This window comes from Mus musculus, chromosome 3, assembly GCF_000001635.26.
Source record: "Mus musculus strain C57BL/6J chromosome 3, GRCm38.p6 C57BL/6J".
NCBI lineage: Eukaryota > Metazoa > Chordata > Mammalia > Rodentia > Muridae > Mus > Mus musculus.
This window is the reverse complement of record NC_000069.6, coordinates 116,131,608-116,150,302: the sequence shown is the minus strand read 5'-3', so window position 1 is coordinate 116,150,302 and position 18,695 is coordinate 116,131,608. Positions and strand designations below refer to the sequence as shown.

Genomic DNA, 18,695 nt, shown 5'->3' with positions numbered 1-18,695 from the left:
CTGCCGGCTCCTCCGTATAGCACAGCTGCCTCCCTTCAGGGCTGTCCAGTTCCAGAGCGTCCTGACCCATCTTCTTCTCTAGCACACAGTGATGGCATCAGTGAGGCGCGGAGAGGGAAGCCGGCAGCCCAGTGTTTGCTACTACATGAGCATACTGTAAATGTATTGCATATGCCAGAAAGATTTTGCTGAAGGGACCCTGTTATAGCTGTCTCATATAAGGCTATGCCAGTGCCTGGCAAATACAGAAGTGAATGCTCACAGTCAGCTATTGGATGGAACACAGGACCCCCAATGGAGAAGCTAGAGAAAGCACCCAAGGATCTGAAGGGGTCTGCAACCCTATAGGTGGAACAAGAATATGAACTAACCAGTACCCCCCCCCCCCCCCCAGATCTCGTGTCTCTAGCTGCATATGTAGGAGAAGATGGCCTAGTCAGCCATCACTGGGAAGAGAGGCCCCTTGGTATTGCAAACTTTATATGCCCCAGTACAGGGGAATGACAGGGCCAAGAAGCAGGAGTGGATGGGTAGGGGAGCAGGATTGGGGGAGGGTATAGGGAACTTTTGGGATAGCATTTGAAATGTATATAAAGAAAATATCTAATAAAAAAAGAAAAAATGTAGAGTTAATTCTTTTTCATCTAAGAAGTCATTAAAGTTATAAAAGAAAGGATAAAATGATGTTGCTGGTTAGATTGCTGGGCTCTTCTGGAGGTTTTCCCTTTTTATCACATTCTTTCCTTTTCTGACAAATCTGAGTGGAAAGAAGCAGATAAAATTATGCTTCAAATAATAAGGTTAGAGTCGTCCATTTTTGGTTCATGCACCAGAGTAAAAATGTATTTAACAAAAGTAAAATAAATAAATAAGTCTCTCAATTGTTTCCCAAGATGGCAAAAGAAACCTGGATCATGATTAACGGTTGCTCTTGTTATTTTGAGATATTATTCATCTGTAAAATCCTTCCCCGGGGCTATATAAATTGCTGCAGTATTCCCTCAGGAGTTACATGGAGAAGGCAGGCTTTCTCTGCCTTTCATTTCCAGTACTTGCTGTGACTGACTGATATCACAGAGAGCATTTAACTGGGTACACACATTTCTGTGTTCCTCTGACAGTACTGAGCCACAGGCATATATATGTAATATGTACACACACGGGGGGGGGGGGGGAAGAGGTTTTTAATTCTTGTTTCAACTCAAAAGAACTTAAATTGACATACATTAAGGACAGCCACTAAGTACAGTACCTGAAACAACGGTGCCGTCTTAAAGCTGTTTGTTTATTTCTTTATTTTGAGTAACAGACAACTCCGTATGTGTCTTACTGGAAAGCCACTAAGCCTAATGGTCAAAGGATGACCACAGAAGTAGCCAAGTAAACAAGCCAAAGGGTGGGAGGGAGTGAAGCTCTCATATGTCAACGTCCATCATGTAAACTGTTTGGAAGAGAAACTTCCTCTGGGCAGACTGGGTGCTCCATCCTGTCGTTGCCTTACTGGACCCCGGAGTCCCGAGAAGAGATTTCCAGGATCCGGGACAGGCGAGCAGAGACTTCTGGTTTCCAGGAGAAGGGAGCAGAGAGTGTCTGCAACAGTCTAACTTCACAGAGAAGTTTTTCTGTGTTAGAGGACAAGTACCATGACGGATCTTTCTGACGAAATGACAGTGTCTTCACAATCTCTGAAAGCTTGATGACCCTCGATATCTCCCGGAACAAAGGAGTCAGTAGAACAGGGTGAAAATGTTACAGGAGGCATGTAAGAAACACAAAAGACAGATGACAAGGTGACAAGTTAAACACAATCCACAGAATAAGAACCGTCAGGAGCCTCCTCCGCAGCACACCTACAAACACCTGCCCTTTTGTTAATACATAAAAGACAGTCTCCAGCTGTAACTCCTTAAGCTCCTTGGTGACGGATATGCCAGACGGTTATGCGCCCGCTCCTCTGGCGATTTCCCTGGACAAGTGCGCCAGCCAGCCTTATTTTACCCTCATCGGCCTTTCATGTTATCCCCTCCTCACCCCAAATTCTGGTTATTCAAGTCTTCCAGTTCTGCCTCATTTCTTCTTTTATTTCTAGACTCACAAATCTCAAAGGAGTTAATTAGTTGCTCATAATCCATGTACCGGGGAAGGTTGTAGAGAGATCTTCTAGCCTTGGCGTCCTAACTGGAGCCAGTGTTCAGAGATCGGAGCACAGTCACTTCACCCATCCACCAGCTGCTGTCCTTCCTTATGTAACATCCGGTCTGAATTTGCAGACAACAGCCACTGGTTTTTTTTTTTGTTTGTTTTGTTTTGTTTTGTTTTGTTTTTGTAGGATCCTTGATGTCTGACCTGGCAATGCTGGAGGGCTTTGCATGCTCTCAGATGGTTCACCCATTTGCCATGCTTAAATCCTGCCACAAGGGCAGAGACCTTTTATTTTAAGCATTTCTCTCTGGTAATGAAAAGAAAATAGCGTTAGAGTGAATAAGACAATGGAATCCAAGTAACTTAATGTAAATGAGTTACTCATTTCAATTTCTCTAATGGAAGGGCATGCAGTCACTGACTAAAGATGGGAGGAATGAAAAAAATCCATCAATGAAGCCCTGAAAGAAAGAGATGAAGAGCCTGCAGTGGGAGGCAATAATTATCTTCACAAATAGGCTTTATGTGATATGGTCCTTTCTGGACTTCAGACGCAGAGGATGGAGATGATGGTTGTTATCTCAGCTCGGGCCACGTTATCGTCACTCATCACCGGCTAAAGAGACCTCTCTTTGTTTTGTTCTATAACTTTATTCTACCTTAGTTATTCATGTCTCTCTCTCTCTCTCTCTCTCTCTCTCTCTCTCTCTGTGTGTGTGTGTGTGTGTGTGTGTGTGTGTGTGTGCGTGCGCGCGTTCTATTAACAGGCTAGGATGACTGGCCAGTGAACCCAGGTATTCACTTGTCATTGCCTCCCCAGTGAGAGGATTATAAGCCTATACTACTATGCTGCCTCATCCTCTTCCCTCCCTCCCTCCCTCCCTCTCTCCCTCCTTCCGTCCCTCCCTCCCTCCCTCCTTCCCTCCCTCCCTTCCTCCTTTCTTTTTTTTTGATTTTTTTATTAGATATTTTCTTTATTTACATTTCAAATGTTATCCCCTTTCCTAGTTTCCCCTCTGAAAATCCCCTATTCTCTTCCCCCTCCCCCTGTTCCCCAAAACACCTACTCTTGTTTTCTGGCCCTGGCATTCCCCTATACTGGGGCAAAGAGCCTCATAGGACCAAGAGCCTTTCCTCCCATTGATGACTGACTAGGCCATCCTCTGCTACATATGCAGCTAGAGATACGAGTCCCACCATGTGTTTTCTTTGATTGGTGGTTTAGTCTCAGGGAGCTCTGGGGGTACTGGTTAGTTCATATTGTTGTTCCTCCAATGGGCCTGCAAACTCCTTCAGTTCCTTGGGTCCTTTCTCTAGTTCCTTCATTGGGGACCCTGTGCTCCATTCAATGGATGACTGTGAGCATCCACTTCTGTATTTGTCAGGCACTGGCAGAGCATCTCAGGAGACAGCTATATCAGGCTCCTGTCAGCAAGCTCTTATTGGCATCTGCAATAGTGTCTGGTTTGGTGGTTGTTTATGGGATGAATCCCCAGGTGGGGCAGTCTCTGGATGGTCTTTCCTTCAGTCTCTGCTCTGAACTTTGTCTCTGTAACTCCTTCCATGGGCATTTTGTTCCCCATTCTAAGAAGGAACAAAGTATCCACACTTTGTTCTTCCTTCTGCTTGAGTTTCATGTGTTTTGCAAATTGTATCTTGGGTATTCTGAGCTTCTGGGCTAATATCCACTTATCAGTGAGTGCATATCATGTGTGTTCTTTTGTGATTGGGTTACCTCACTTAGAATGATATTCTCCAGATCCATCTATTTGTCTAAGAATTTCATGAATTCATTGTTTTTAATAGCTAAATAGTACTCCACTGTGTGATTGTACCACATTTTCTGTATCCATTCCTTTGTTGAGGGACATCTGGGTTCTCTCCCACTTCTGGCTATTATAAATAAGGCTGCTATGAATATAGTGGAACATGTGTCCTTATTACAAGTTAGAGCATCTTCTGGGTATATGCCAAGGAGTGGTATTGCTGGGTCTTCCAGCAGTACTATGTCCAATTTTCTGAGGAACCATCAAACTGATTTCCAGAGTGGTTGTACCAGCTTGCAATTCCACCAGCAATGGAGGAGTATTCCTCTTTCTCCACATCCTTGCCAGCATCTGACTAGTGTGAGGGATTTTGTGTTTCCTCTTTAAAAGTTTCTGTTTAGCTGTGTTCTCCTGTATTTCTTTAAGGGAATTATTTATGTCCTCTTTATAGTCCTCCATCATCATCATCATCATCATCATCATCATCATCATCATCATCATCATCATCAGAAGTGACTTTAGATCCATATCTTGCCTTTCTGGTGTGTTGGTAAATCCAGGACTTGCTATGGTGGGAGAGTTGGGTTCTGATGATGCCAAGTAACCTTGGTCTCTGTTGCTTCTGTCTTACACTTGCTTCCCACCATCTGATTATCTCAAGTGCTCCCTGCCCTTGATATATCTGATTGGAGCCTGCCCTTCCTGTAATCCCAGTTGAGTCATAACTTCTCAGAGTCCATCTTTCTCTGTGATCCTGTGATTCTGAGATTCTGGGTGTGTCAGAGTTCTTGGCAGTCAAGCTTCCTCTGAGACCCTGAGATGCTGGTGTGACCAAGCTCCTGGGATCCTAAGATCCTGGGAGTGTTAGAGCGCCTGAAAGTGGTACCTCGTCTGGGGACTGTGGGGCTGTCTGCTGAGTTCGAAACCAAGGTAGACCAGCACAAAGTGGAAGGAACCCGAGCCACTGGTCATGCGGGGTTCCTGTGTCCCTGCTCCTGCTGGCCCCAGGTGCTCCCGGTTGTGTTGGAACAGATGTTGTGTCCCACTCACAAGTGATCCTAAGATCCTGGGCGTGCTAGGGCACCCGGGGGGTGGAGAGTCCTCTGGGGACCGTGGGACTGTTCACTGAGTTCATGCCCAAACACACAGAAACATAGGTTCTTGAGCTTGGGAGAGAAATACTTTACTACAATCTTCATTTAGTTTTAAATTTTCCATTTCATTTCCAGAAGAGAAGATTTCTGATTTCTTTGGAGACTCAATTGTGTCATATAAGGTTTTTTGTTTTGTTTTGTTTTTTGTTTTTTGTTTTTCCTGGAAGCTGTATGATGAGAGGATGTTTTGCTGAAGCAGACACATGAGATGTCAAGTGATGTATGGAAAGAGTATAAGTAGACCCCACAGACAGTGAGTGGTTCACCTTGCGAGGCTTCGCTAGTCTTCGCTAATGAAGCTCTTGTATTGGTAGGCCTTGCAATGCTTTGCTAGTCTACCTGATCTTTGCTTGATGTGACTTCATAGAGAGAAGTGTGCCAAAGAGCTTATTGTAGTATTCTGGCTGCTTCTTGCTTCTTCCTTGGACTCATGCAATTCCAGGGAGCCTCCCAGTTTCTTCTGGATCGAGCCACTGCTAGTGATTTGTGTTTGGTGTTTGCCTATTGGTCTAGACTACCACTACTGATTTGTGTTTTGGACTGGACTGCTGATACCCTAACAATAAATATTAGAATCACCCTAAAGAACTACTTCTAAACAGGTTCACAGCCCCCTTGTCCTATTAACTATCCTCTTTCCCTACCTTTGGTTGGTGGACTAGAAGGGAGGTTGAAGCATTTAGGAACCCTTATTAATTCAATCACAGGAGTCCCAAGCTTCTATCCATAACAAAAATAATTTTAAAATAAATGATAAAAAGCACCTTTATTAAAGTAGGTTTTGAAAAGTTTAAGTCTACAACTTCCCTAGCCCTTTTTATGTATTATTTATTGATCCTGTCCCTTTTAACATATTAAAATTGTAACTTTTTGTGTACTTGTATTCTTTCAAAGGAAATGCTATTTTAGGTGTGTTTAATTTACATTATACTTTGTTCTATTTTAACATCTTTTCAAATTACTCATTTTTACTATTCACTTTAATCCCACTCACTGACCCCCTCCCAGTCACCCCCTCTCACAATGCTTTTCCCTCTCTCCCCCTCCCTTCTCCTCTGAGCAGGTGGATGCAACCTTGTGTATCCCACCAATTGTGGCATATCAAGTCTCTGCGAGGCTAGGCCCACTGAGGCCAGACAAGGCAGCCCAACAAGAAGAACATATCCCACATACAGGCTTTTTGGGGAAGTTTCCTGCTCCAGTTGTTCAGGACCCACATGAAGACCAAGCTGCACATCTGCTGCATGTGCAGGGAGGCCTGGCTTTTGCCTGTATATGCTCTTTGTTGGTTCAGTCGCTAAGCCCCAGAGATCCAGTTTAGTTGACTGTTGGTCTTTCTATGCAGTTTCTATCCCCTTCTGGGCCTGCAATTCTTCCTCCTATTCTTCTATAACAGTCCCCAAACTCCAGCCACTGTCCACCTGTGAGTGTCTGTATCTGTCTGAGTCAGCTGCTGGGTGGAGCCTCTCAGAGGACAGACATGCTAGGCTCCTGTATGCAAGTCTAACAGAGTATCATTAGTAGTGTCAGGGATTGGTGCTTGCCCATGGGATGGGTCTCTAGTTTGGCCAGTTATGACTTGGTCATCCCCTCAGTCTCTGCTCCATCCCCCATCCCTTTGCAGATGGGATACATTTTGGGTTGAAAGTTTTGTGGATGGGTTGGAGTCCCTATTGCTCCATTGGGGTTCCTGCTACAGGAGGTGGTCTCCTCAGTTTCCGTATCCCCTATGCTGTGAGTCACAGCTAAAGACACCCTCATTGATTCTGGGGTGCTTCCCTTACCCTAGGTCTCTGTTCTGTTCTGGAGATGCCCCCTCCTCACCACTCTTGTCAGTTGCAGATTTCCATCCATTCTCATGGTCATCCCTCCTGTCCCTCCCCACATGCAGAATACTATTCAGCTGTTAAAAACAAGAACATCATGGACTTTGCAGGCCAATAGATAGATATTGAGAATATCATCCTGAGTGAGGTAACCCAGTCTCCAAAGGACATGCATGGTATGTACTCACTTATAAGTGGATATTAGCCATAAAATACAGGATACCCATGCTACACGCTGCAGACCCAAAGAAGCTAAGCAAGAAGGAAGGCACAAGGGAGGATGCTTGAATCTCACTTAGAAGGAGAAATAAAATAACCGTAAGAGGCAGACGGATGGAGGGAACTGGGTGGGAAAGGAGGTAGAGAGGGAGATGGGGATTCAGAATCACATCTTTTGAGTTGGGTCCAAGTTTAAGATCCTTACTGCTGAGTATACAGCCATTCACTTGCTTATAACTTCCTTAAGAGATGGTAATATTCCTTGTGTGCTTTCTCAGTGGTGTGCATCCAGATCCTGTCCAGTTGCCTCACTTCAAAGGATGCTGAAGTCAAAATACAGGGACCACTCAGGATCTGTGGGAGAGTAGAACATGAGGCCAATGGCAAGACATATTTCTAAAGCTTTACCACAGTTTTCTCTTCCCTCTGGGATTAACAGGATAATAATTTTTGAAGTAGACACCGGCTGTGCACTCACCTGCCCATCCAAAGCTCACGGGGCTCAACGCCATTCCAGACACAAAAGGCTACTGACCTCACAAAGGAGCCACAACCCAGGATTCTGCCGGAAATCAACTCCCTGAAAATACGTTTTGCTACTTTTGAAAAGATGAAAAGATTGTGGCAATTGGAAAACCCCCAAACAGAATTTTTAATAAAACTCTATTTAATTTTATTGCGTGTGTGCTTCCTAACACATGTTTTTAGAGCTGTGTAAAGGTGTTTGATCAAGGGACCTGTGATGTCTCCATTGTCTTCAGGGGACAGGGGGCAGAGGTGACACAGCAGGGGTTGTTCTGAACATCATAGAATGAGGTAGCCTAGGACTGGCTCTTTTGAGACCTTCTGGGTGAGGGGACAGTATCTCTTACATAAGAACTTATAGTTTCAAGTCTTTCAATCTAATACAAATGCCCACATCCCAGGATCCTCCAGAGAACTCTCCACCCTGTTTCTAAGTTGAGCTTAATCACTTCCTTAGGGAAAGTAAATTTCTATCATGACTAAAGTTGGGGTGTGTTTTCCCTTGCAAACAGAGTTTTGATTCATTATCAAAGTTGAAGTGCTTGTAACTGACAGTAACGTCTGTGTAAGAATGTCAGGAATGACCCTATCATGCTTTCTTAAGGGTTGAGCACCTCATGTAGATAAGGGAGGCATTGCAGCGTGGCCACTGGGGCTGCTATGCGACAGTATCAGGAGATGAAGGGCCTTATCCAGAGCATTGTTTTAAAAGGCAATGCAGATGTAACAGCTATATGAATTCAAAAATCGTTTGCTCCAGCTCAGAGGATTTATATACTATTTTTGAGAAATCTATCATAAAGTATCTTAATTTTAGTTCCTTCTCCTAGAGAATTTGATATTTCTCTCCCTTTGTATAAGCCCAAGGTTATTTTTATTTTATTTTATTTTATTTTATTTTATTTTATTTTATTTTATTTTATTTTTTTGGCTATCCTTTTGTGTGTCTAACAAACAAGGGCTAGCAGTTAAACTTTGTATTGCCATTGCATTAGTCGATCTCCAGAGCTTGTCAGCTCAGAAAATTATCTTGAAAGCCCATGCCAGTGAATTATAGACACTTGTCAGTCTTTAATTTTCAAGGCAGAAGTACTATTTCTAGTGCACCAGATTATTGTTATTGGAGGCGGTGAGCGCTATCTATCAATGAGGAGCCCATGTGACCAGAGCATTGGCTTCACTCACAAAGGAAGGACTGGCAGCTTGTAGGAAATGTACTGCAAGAAGTGTAATCTTGAGCTAGGGAGGTGACTCAGTAGGTAAAGCATTTGAGAGGCAAGATGAAGACTTGAGGATGAGTTCCCAGAACACACGTAAAGCCAGATGCAGTAACCAGATGTAGTCACTTGTGTCTGGAATCCCAGAGAAGCAGAACCATCCCAAGAACTCTGATGGCCAGCTAGCTTGGTGCACATATCTGTGAGCAACAGGGAGCCTCTCTCTAAAACAAGTTGGAAAATGCAGGACTGATACCCAAGGTTGTCTCTTGACGTCAAACATACACAGTGGCATCCATACTTCCACACTTTTATAACTGAATGCATGTGTGTGTGTGTGTGCGCGTGCACACACACACACACACACACACACACACACACACACACACACAGTCAGATTTAAAACCATTTACTTCAGTCTTTTTCCATTTTGGGTTGCATAAGTTTGTGGAGGCTTGTGATGTCACACAAGGAACAGAGAAGAGCACTGTACTCAGGGAAGGTCATACGAAGCTCTCCATTCTTCCTTTGGCTGTGAGCATCATACCTGAGGTCTGACCTTTCTTCTTTATCTGTAAAGTGTGATGATGATATTCACTATAACCCCACACTTAAGACAAGGTAGCAAAGCAAAGCAAAGCAAACAAACAAACAAAAAATCCAATAAAAACATTCTGACCTTATTACCAGCAATTCCACTCAGGTTGGATCAAGGATGCAAAACCTATTTTATTGCAACACATTTTTTCTGTGATTTCTTCTTCTTGAGCAGAACTGGTGATACACATGAAGGCTGTGCTCAGAAAAACAGGACAGATCTTTTTTCTATTTCCTTTCTGTAGGAAGAAAAGGAGACTTTTGGGGGCTGTCGAGGAGGGAAGGGGTTCTGAAAGAAGTTTCTTTTATACTTACACGATAACATCAGAACCCAGAGATTCCTGACAACTCTCTGGCACTGTTCCAGTGCATCTGGGGTGACATCTGAGCATTTGCACTTGTAATGCATTTTCGGGTGATGCTGAACACACTTAGAGCTCCCCATATCTAGACGACCATTTATTCACCATCAGGACAGCACTGTGTCTCCAGGTTGACGCATGTGATGCGCAGGCTGTGAGACAATGTAGAGACTTCTGTCCTTCTTCCAGAAGGGCCTGGCAACAATCACCACACAGGAGAGAAAAAAGGGGCAACACACAAAGTGGTACCAGGGAGTGCTTATGCACAGTCCTTACATTCTCCAGGATTTTTCTCACTATGACTCAATCAGACCACATATCCCAGGACAGCATCATATGGCCCCCCAATATCATACCCCAGTGTCAAAAGGTTGCATGACCCTGGTCAAAAGTCCACTTCACAAAGCTGGTCTAAAGTCATAAAATGATGTTTCTTTTGGACAGTGCTTCATGGCTTCATGGCAACGTGCAGTCGCTAAAGGGTTCAGACATGGTCTAGGATCTCTTTCTCTCCAGTGGCCGATACTCACGAGATGCTTTCTGCTTACAATTCTGTGCACTACTGACTTCACATGCATTGGCTTATGCAATCCCGAGATGTCAAATGGATATTACTAAGAACACCAAAGTGTAGGCAAAACGCCTTGCCTGAGGTTGGTTTTAACAGATATAGGACAACTACGATGTGTTTCTCCCAACCACATGAGAGTGGCAAGCCATAAAACACCCCCCCTTACTGTTCTCATTCTCATAATGTCTGTATCTCCCAGGAGAAGAACATGGAGAAATAGCAGATGTATTGAGTGCCACAGAGAAAGGGTGGGGTCTGCATTACTTCATAAAACAGATCCAAGCCTATGCCTCACACATATCAGGACCTGCTTTATTTTCTGCCTGTTTTTATTTATTAAGGAATTATTTTTATATCTTATCAAAATGATCGTATGGTTTTTTTTCCCTCTGATGACACACAAGGGACTATTTCAATTTGTCACATAACCCTGTGGCAACTGTCCCAGTGTCATAGAGTCAAATGGAAGAACTACCTGATTCAGCCTGCCTTTGCATCTGATGGAACAAGCCTCATCAGAAAGGGTCGGATTTTTCCTCCACTACCATGCATAGGATACGTGACATTCATACTTACACATTCAGTTTGGGGTGAGACCCACACGTGTTTTGTGGAGATGGATGTAACACAAACATCACTGCAGACACCTTTTTCCCCCTAGCTGCCACAACCACAGTAAATAGCAGCTCTCATCTCTTAGCTCCCTCTCTGTGTCTGAGATAAGATAGACTGAAGGTTATCAGTAATTCCCAGAGCTGGCTCCAACCCCACCTCTTTCCTTACAGTCAAGAAAGCACTCCGTGCAAGCCACAACGATGACATTCCCAAGGCAATTGTCTGCATCCTAATCCAATTTGTTTCTTAAGGAGGAATCCTTTCCAAACAACAGAATAGCCATACTAATAATAAATTATTGATGTGAGCACTCCTGCCCAATCGCCTCTGTGAGTGAGAACCACAGGGCTAGATGATTTTGAGACCTTCTTCCATAACTCATTTGCCATCTTGGACTTGTACTCAGTTGACCTTCATAATGAACTTTCTAGATCCACCATGCTGAAATAAGTTATGCTGCACAATTACTTCTGAGTTATGTTTAGTTTGCTAATCTTGAGAATTGGGGGCGGGGGGTGGGGGAGAACGCAGCTTGTTACAGTCATTTCCTGAAATATTTCAGCTCTGAGATGAAGATGAAAAGTCTAGACTTTTTTTCCTCCTTCTGGAATTGTGAGAGATGTGAAAGGAGGGTGGTTCTGGGTGGTGGGTCATGACCTCAGCCTCAGATGGTGACGGTGGCAGGGACCACTGCTTTCTAGGTGTCAGGGTCGCTTACATGGAGAAATCTCCTAGAATAAGTTACTTTCATTTCCATATGAAATATTCTACATATTCACTTTTTATTTGTTGCCTTTTTAGGTTCTCCAAATCCTGTCGGGGAAACTTTTAGGTGCTTTGTAATGTTTCAGTTACAATTTCCATTTGAAATATCTTAATCACGGGGTACTCGCCCTATCTATCCTGGCACAAAAGTAGCAAAAACAGGATATTCTCCCTAAGCCTTCTTTTAGCTATAATATGGCAAATGACTATCCAGCTTGTACAATATTTGATATGGAAGTCTTGGAATTTCCACCCATAGGTTCTGAGCCAACAAAAATACACAGAGGCAGAGAGCAGGAAAATGTTGATCTCAGTTGCCTCACTTCACCGTGAGACTTCTCTGTAGATAACGTTTGCCTAACAGGATACTTGGTTTTAACCATAATTTGGAAATGGAAAGCTATCTTTGTGAACTCAGAGGAAAATATGATAAAAATAGTTTACATCGGATGATAACACATCCTAGGAATGGGTGGTCCTTATGTTATCTATGAGGCGTTCCTGGGCTTTCTTTGGTACAGGAAGACCAGGAAGACCAAAAATGGTCTGGGGTTGAGCTAATCTGAGGTTGTTTTGAAAGTAGACACAGTAGAAAGAACAGTTAGTGGAGGCTTACCTTCTAGTGTGAGCATTCCTATCACCTAGCTATGGGCCTCTGAGTGGTCAGTTAGCCTTGCTGACCCCTGTGTCTCTCCTTCTAATGGAAATATAAAGGTCACCTTTCATACCTCCTAAGAAAAAAGCTTGTTAGATTCAACCAAAAGAAAGGGTCTTTAAAGTATGTTTACTATGAAGCATGTTATAAATGTGAACTAGTCTTGAATGTCTTTCTACATGTTAGTTGGTCTGTACACACTGTATGTTTAAATTAGGAGAAAAAGTTAATTGGAATATATATGTACTCAAGAGGATGTGGTTTGCTTATTATTAGCATTTATTTAGACTTATAGAAGTCTAGTTTTTGACTCAGCAAATCCTAATAGCTCTGTCATAAAACACAAGGGAAATGCAAATTCTTGGTGTTCCAGTTAAGAGCATACTTGTCTACTAAGTTCTTTCAAAGCCCAGTGAACTTTGGAAATAGGATCTCTCCCAGCCTGCCTGTGAAGTAGACCTATGAAGCAGATGAAAGCTGAGGTGTCAATCTCATCCCCGTCCTCTAACAGCTTCAGGGAAAATCTCCTTACATCCCCACGGGCAGGTAACCTCCTTATCAATATATATCTGTACACTCGTTATTCTGATCCAGTTCTGAGTCTCTCAACAATTTCTTTGTACATTCTGCAACTGAGATCACTCATTGACAAAATCCTTGATGGCCTCGCTTTCATAAACCTTTTCTTCATCTTTTCATTCTCATGAAAGCCTGGTCTGGTCGGCCATCAAAGCCCTGCCAGGTGGCGACTCCACGTGCACCAGAGCTTGGAGATTAGACTAAGGAGCCTCCTTTTCTCAACGACACTTCTGAAACCTTTTCCCTTTAGACCACAGCCCAAAACCTATGCCTGTTAGCCTCCTGACAGTATCTGGAGACTCAACTCCACCCCTGGATGATCCCAACACCTGGTGTAGTCTCTTCCTCTTCTCTGTTCTATATTTATCTATGTATCTTGCATACTTATAGACGTGGGTGTGGAATTTCTTGACTCCATGTCTATAACAGTCAACACACCTGGCAAACCTTAGTTATCTCTCCCAGGGTCATATCATAGCACTTATCATTACCCATAATGCTGATGATGACCCTAACTCATATTTTGGTGTCAAGGTTCTCATTCTCTGACCCATTTCAATTACTATATTATAATCCCAATTAAACAGGTTGTTGGCTCCATTTTTATTGTTCTTGTGTTATTTGTCCCTGGTGGTCTGGGTCTGCACCAGGCATTTCTAAGTTCTTGGCACTCCATTCAAAGGACTGAAAAAAACAAAAAACAAAAAACAAAAAGCAAAAAACAAAAAACAAAAAAAAATGCACAGATTGCTAAGACTAAGGGAACTTTTTTTTATTAGATATTTTCTTTATTTACATTTCAAATGTTATCCCCTTTCCTAGTTTCCCCTCCGACAATCCCCTAACCCCTTTCCCCTCCCCCTGCTCCCCAACCTACCCACACCCATTCTAAGGGAACATTTTTAATCAAAGCAAAGGGATAGCTTGGGTTAGAAAGGAATATACTATCAAGATTAACAGCAGGTCACAGAAGCTAAAGTGCTCATGGGCCTGGATTATTGTTTGGTGCCTCTTTTTAGTGGGTTCAAGGGAAAGAGGAATTTGTTTACTAGGTATCTAATTTAGGTTCTATTTTAGCTGACAGACTTGTATATTACAATGTTTTTCATACCACATGCATGGTCCCATAATGCATCTGATTTTAATCATATACATGATCAGTAATGCTTAGGCATAAAATGGTAAATAGAGGATTCTTTGTAAAATTTCACTTTGAAGAGAGGGTTTGTCTTATTGCCCATACACCCCAATAAGTCTAGCGAAATATATCCATTGTCCTATAGTTTGGGATTGTATCCCAGGATTTGTTTGAATACTGTCTTAGTCAGGGTTTCTATTCCTGCACAAACATCATGACCAAGAAGCAACTTGGGGAGGAAAGGGTTATTTGGCTTACACTTCCATACTGCTGTTCATCACCAAAGGAAGTCAGGACTGGAACTCAAGCAGGTCAGGAAGCAGGAGCTGATGCAGAGGCCATGGAGGGATGTTTCTTACTGGCTTGCTTCCCCTGGCTTGCTCAGCCTGGTCTCTTATAGAATCCAAGACTACCAGCCCAGGGATGGTCCCACCCACAAGGGGCCTTTTCCCCTTCATCACTAATTGAGAAAATGCCTTACAGTTGTATCTCATGGAGGCATTTCCTCAACTGAAGCTCCTTTTTCTGTGATAACTCCAGCGGTGTCAAGTTGACACAAAACTAGCCAGTACAAATACAAACAGGCAGGCACAAAGGAGTTGCTAAAAGGGTTACCCCAATTGTTAGAGGCAAGTATACTGTCACTATACCTAGGTGGGGTCGTAGGCTGCTAGCAAGTTGCATTGTTAAGAGATGGGTATGTGCGCAGCCGTGCTGAGTGGTCCAGGTTGCTGAGATATTCTTTATACTTGCCTGCTTTTGCTGCATACTATGTTTCAGACTTAATCTCTTTTGCTCTCTACTATCACACTGTTTTCATCTAGAAAACCCTCAGCCATTGGCTAATCCAATCTGTCCCCATGCTGAGTCTATATTGCTGTAGCCAAACCCACTAGGGTGAAGCCAACCAGTCTTTCAGATGCATGGCCACTTAGCAAATTATGTCAAACCAGCCACCAGTTCCCCTCATGACTACTTTGACATGGAGCCGTGCTAGGTTATGCAGGTTGACCTTGAATTTGCTCCTGTCTTCTGTGTACTGATATTACAGGTGAAAACCATAGTTTACAATCCTACTTTTTAAAACAGATTACAAAAATAATCCAGGAAAATAGTTACCAACTCACCACTCTTGGATTCCAGGATTATTTCTACTTGTGCTTACTCTGCCTTTGTGCCTCAGTGATGTCCTATTGCTGGTCCATTGCTCTTTGCCTTTCTTTGTTTCTGTCCCCTAGAATATAAACTTCAAGGGAGAGGGATGTCTGTCAATACTTTGCTCTTGAGCACTAGGCCCAGTAGTTGTTACAGAAGAGTTAACTTAGAAAATAGTCATTTTGTCTCCAACCATAGCATAGAGAAGAATAGACATACATGATCATGAGGTCAAATAGAAATACTAGTACATGCATAGTAAAGTAAGAGCCTGCTGCCAATGGCTGAGAGTCTGTCTAAAGCACAGAAGGCAACAAGTGACATAAAGATATGAGTTGATGTTAGCGCCTTCCCACTCCAGTGCTGGCTATTGAACCCAGGATCTTGTGCATGCAAGGTGGACACTCTAGCACTGAACAATTCTCAACTAGGATTTTTATGAAAAGATTTTCCACAAAGAACACACAACTTTCTTTTTTATTTATTTATTTTTTATTTTTATTTTTTATTGGATTTTTTCTGTATTTACATTTCAAATGTTATCCCCTTTCCAGGTCTCCCCCCTCCAAAACCCCCTCCCCCCTCTCCCTGCTTCTATGAGGGTGTTCCTCCACCCACCCATCCACTCCCACCTCCCAACACTCAGTTCCCCTAAAGTGGGGCATCTATTGAGCCTTCATAGGACCAAGGACCTCTCCTCCCATTGATGTATGGCAAGGCCATCTTCTACAACGTATGCAGTTGGAGCCATGTGTACTCCTTTGTTTATGTCTTAGTCCCTGGGAGCTCTTGGGGGACTGGTTGGTTGATATTGTTGTTCTTCCTGAACACACAACTTTCAAGAGAATCTCTGTTTCATTGCCTGTGGACATAAATCCTGAGACATTTGGGGCAGGAGACCACTATTCGTAGGCTACTCATTGGTCTAGAACTCATCATGACAAAACAGAGTGGTTTGGGGACACTGGATCTGGATCCCCTTTTGCTCTGCAGATGAGAAAACTTTGCCCTTGGGATTGAAGAACCTCACCTCCTATTACTCTTCCATCTACAGACAGAGAGAACAATTCTGCTCCCTCTTTTCTGACTACTTTTTTCTTTGTGTACCCTAAAAATGCTAAAATGGTTTTAGCATTTGCTGCTGAGCTGCAGTTCTTTAAATATCCATTAGGTTCCTAAAAGAAACCTTTAGTGCTGTCTAAGAAAGATTCAAACTATAATCAATTATTTGTAAAAGCTATCATATTTTCAGGGGAGATTTCCAAAGGCATTATACCTTGGGGAAATACACTTGTGAGATAGTTGAATAGCAGAAAAATACAATTTCTTACTTCTTTCATGTGATAAACTCTGACCCCCTACTTGCAGGAGCCATTTTTAAGTGGATACAGCACGCATGGTTTACAGTGATTCCCCTACTCCCACTACCTTAGTTGTTCATTTTCACTTGCTTCCTCATTCTTGTCAACTGCGAGCTCGTGCCACGCCTTCTCCAAGTCTCCTCTCAGTAATGTAAACACGTGTTTTTACAATCATTTAGAATGGGCAAAGACCTGACTATTTTCTTAAATCCTCACTGTGAGAAAGGGAATTTATTTGGAGTCAGATTGAATGATTGAGGAAGTGTATAGAGCTCTCATCAAAAGAACTCCCACCTGGATCCACTGGAAGCAGCTACTAGATTATGGGAGCAGGGATGTTTGCAAGCTCAGGGACTTCACTAATTTTCATTCTAAGCTTCAATAAGGGCCAAGTGGAGTTCTACACTTAGATTCACTGTGTTAAGTCCTAGGGTGTTCCCATACTGTCTGCTCGTTCCTTTTGTTTGTGGGTAACTACAGACGATTTGGATTGCTCATTGTATGTTCTTATGGTATTAACATACAAAACAGTAGCTCTAAGGTGGTACTAGGAAGTTATTATTCATCAGTTGAGAAATGGGCACAGTCTTGGGTCATTATGACTACCCTAGTCTAACTGTCAAATCTCATGGTGGCATTAATGCTTGAAGGAAAGGTGAAACCCTTCTGCAGACATCAAGGTGGCTTGGTCGAATAGAGTGTACCACGTAGAAATCCCTGGGGAAGGAAAACTGGTTTTAAAACGCAATTCTTGTTTCTTATTGCCAGGATCACTCACTGTCTGATATTTCGCAAACAACCGAACTTCTGAGTTTCCTGATCTTGTGAATATAAAGATAACACCCCCCCTCCCTTTTCTCCCAGCTCAAAAGCAGTGACCAAAATGCACTTTGGTTGAAGATTAGGTAAAGAATTTTAAAACTGTGAAATGTTACTAGAAAAAGAAAAAAAAGTCTAGAATTACTGCCCCAGAAGAAATATCTTATTTATTTTATATCACTTTATAGACACCTGAAACAGATCTAACATCAAGCCAGGTAAAAGTAGAGATGAGCATGAATGCCTTCTAAGGGCCAGAAGGTAAAAGCTGTTGAAACAGGGAGAGTACAATCAGTTCAAGGCAATCTGGTGTGTGTGTGCGTGTGCATGTGTGTGCATGTTTTGTTTTTATAAAAACTCACAGAAGGGGGTTAGTAGAAACCTTAGAGGTCATCCCAAGGAGACAGAACTAGGCAAGCACATCTCTGTTTACTCGAATTGCTATACACAAACACATGGCACACCCAGAGCACCAATGAAAAAATTCAAATACTCCTAAGTGAACTTACAAAGTGGAGAGGAGAATTAAAAAACAAAAAACAAAACAAAAAAAAAAAAACGATTTATTTTGTTTATGAGTACATTGTAGCTGTCTTCAGACACACCAGAAGAGGGCATCAGATCTCCATTACGTATGGTTGTGAGCCACCATGTGGTTGCTAGGAATTGAACTCAGGACCTCTGGAAGAGCAGTCAGTGCTCTTAACCACTGAGCCATCTCTCCTTCCTGAGACTTTTTTTTTAATACTGAAAACCTTTCTGTTGTGTAACAAAACATCCTCTTTGTGAAAATTCAATCAATATACATAGTATGTGTGTATTTTATTGAATATATATATATTTTTTTTTCTTACTCTCAGTGATATTAGTAAGGTTTTCCTCAAAATCCCCAAAAGTCACAATGACTTTATGACACCAACTGTCTTAGCACGATTCTCTCTACAGTTTAACTTTAGAAAATCTTAAACTTAGATCACTGAGAGAAATTATTTTCCTTGACTTGCAGACAAACCAATGGTCCCTTGATTATGATCTGTGGAAATCTTTCATTGATATCATGACAGTCTTTTTCATTCTCAAAATGTTGTCCTTGCCAGTGTTTCCGTATTGCTAGAGCGCCACAGTGCCTATACAGCAGTCCCCCCCCCCCAAAAAAAAAACACTCTGTGAGTTCCACTGAATTAGAAACAGGTAGAATGCTAATTGCCTGCCTAACTTGGCATCCATTT

At 42.5% G+C, this 18,695-nt stretch overlaps 1 long non-coding RNA gene across 4 annotated transcripts; it reads right to left on the bottom strand.

The window, feature by feature from the left end:
* Positions 1-1,167: 1,167 nt before the first annotated feature.
* 5330425B07Rik lies at positions 1,168-15,363 on the bottom strand. 4 transcript variants are annotated; one of them, XR_375973.2, is made up of 5 exons: positions 15,251-15,363; positions 9,529-9,960; positions 9,263-9,421; positions 7,313-7,461; positions 1,168-2,449 (listed from the first exon to the last, which is right to left on the bottom strand). It is a non-coding gene; the product is annotated as an RIKEN cDNA 5330425B07 gene (long non-coding RNA). The 4 variants fall into 4 exon arrangements; XR_375972.2 differs by having other exon boundaries at positions 9,529-10,003; positions 15,259-15,363; XR_375974.2 differs by having other exon boundaries at positions 15,259-15,363.
* Between the last annotated feature and the right edge of the window lie 3,332 nt (positions 15,364-18,695).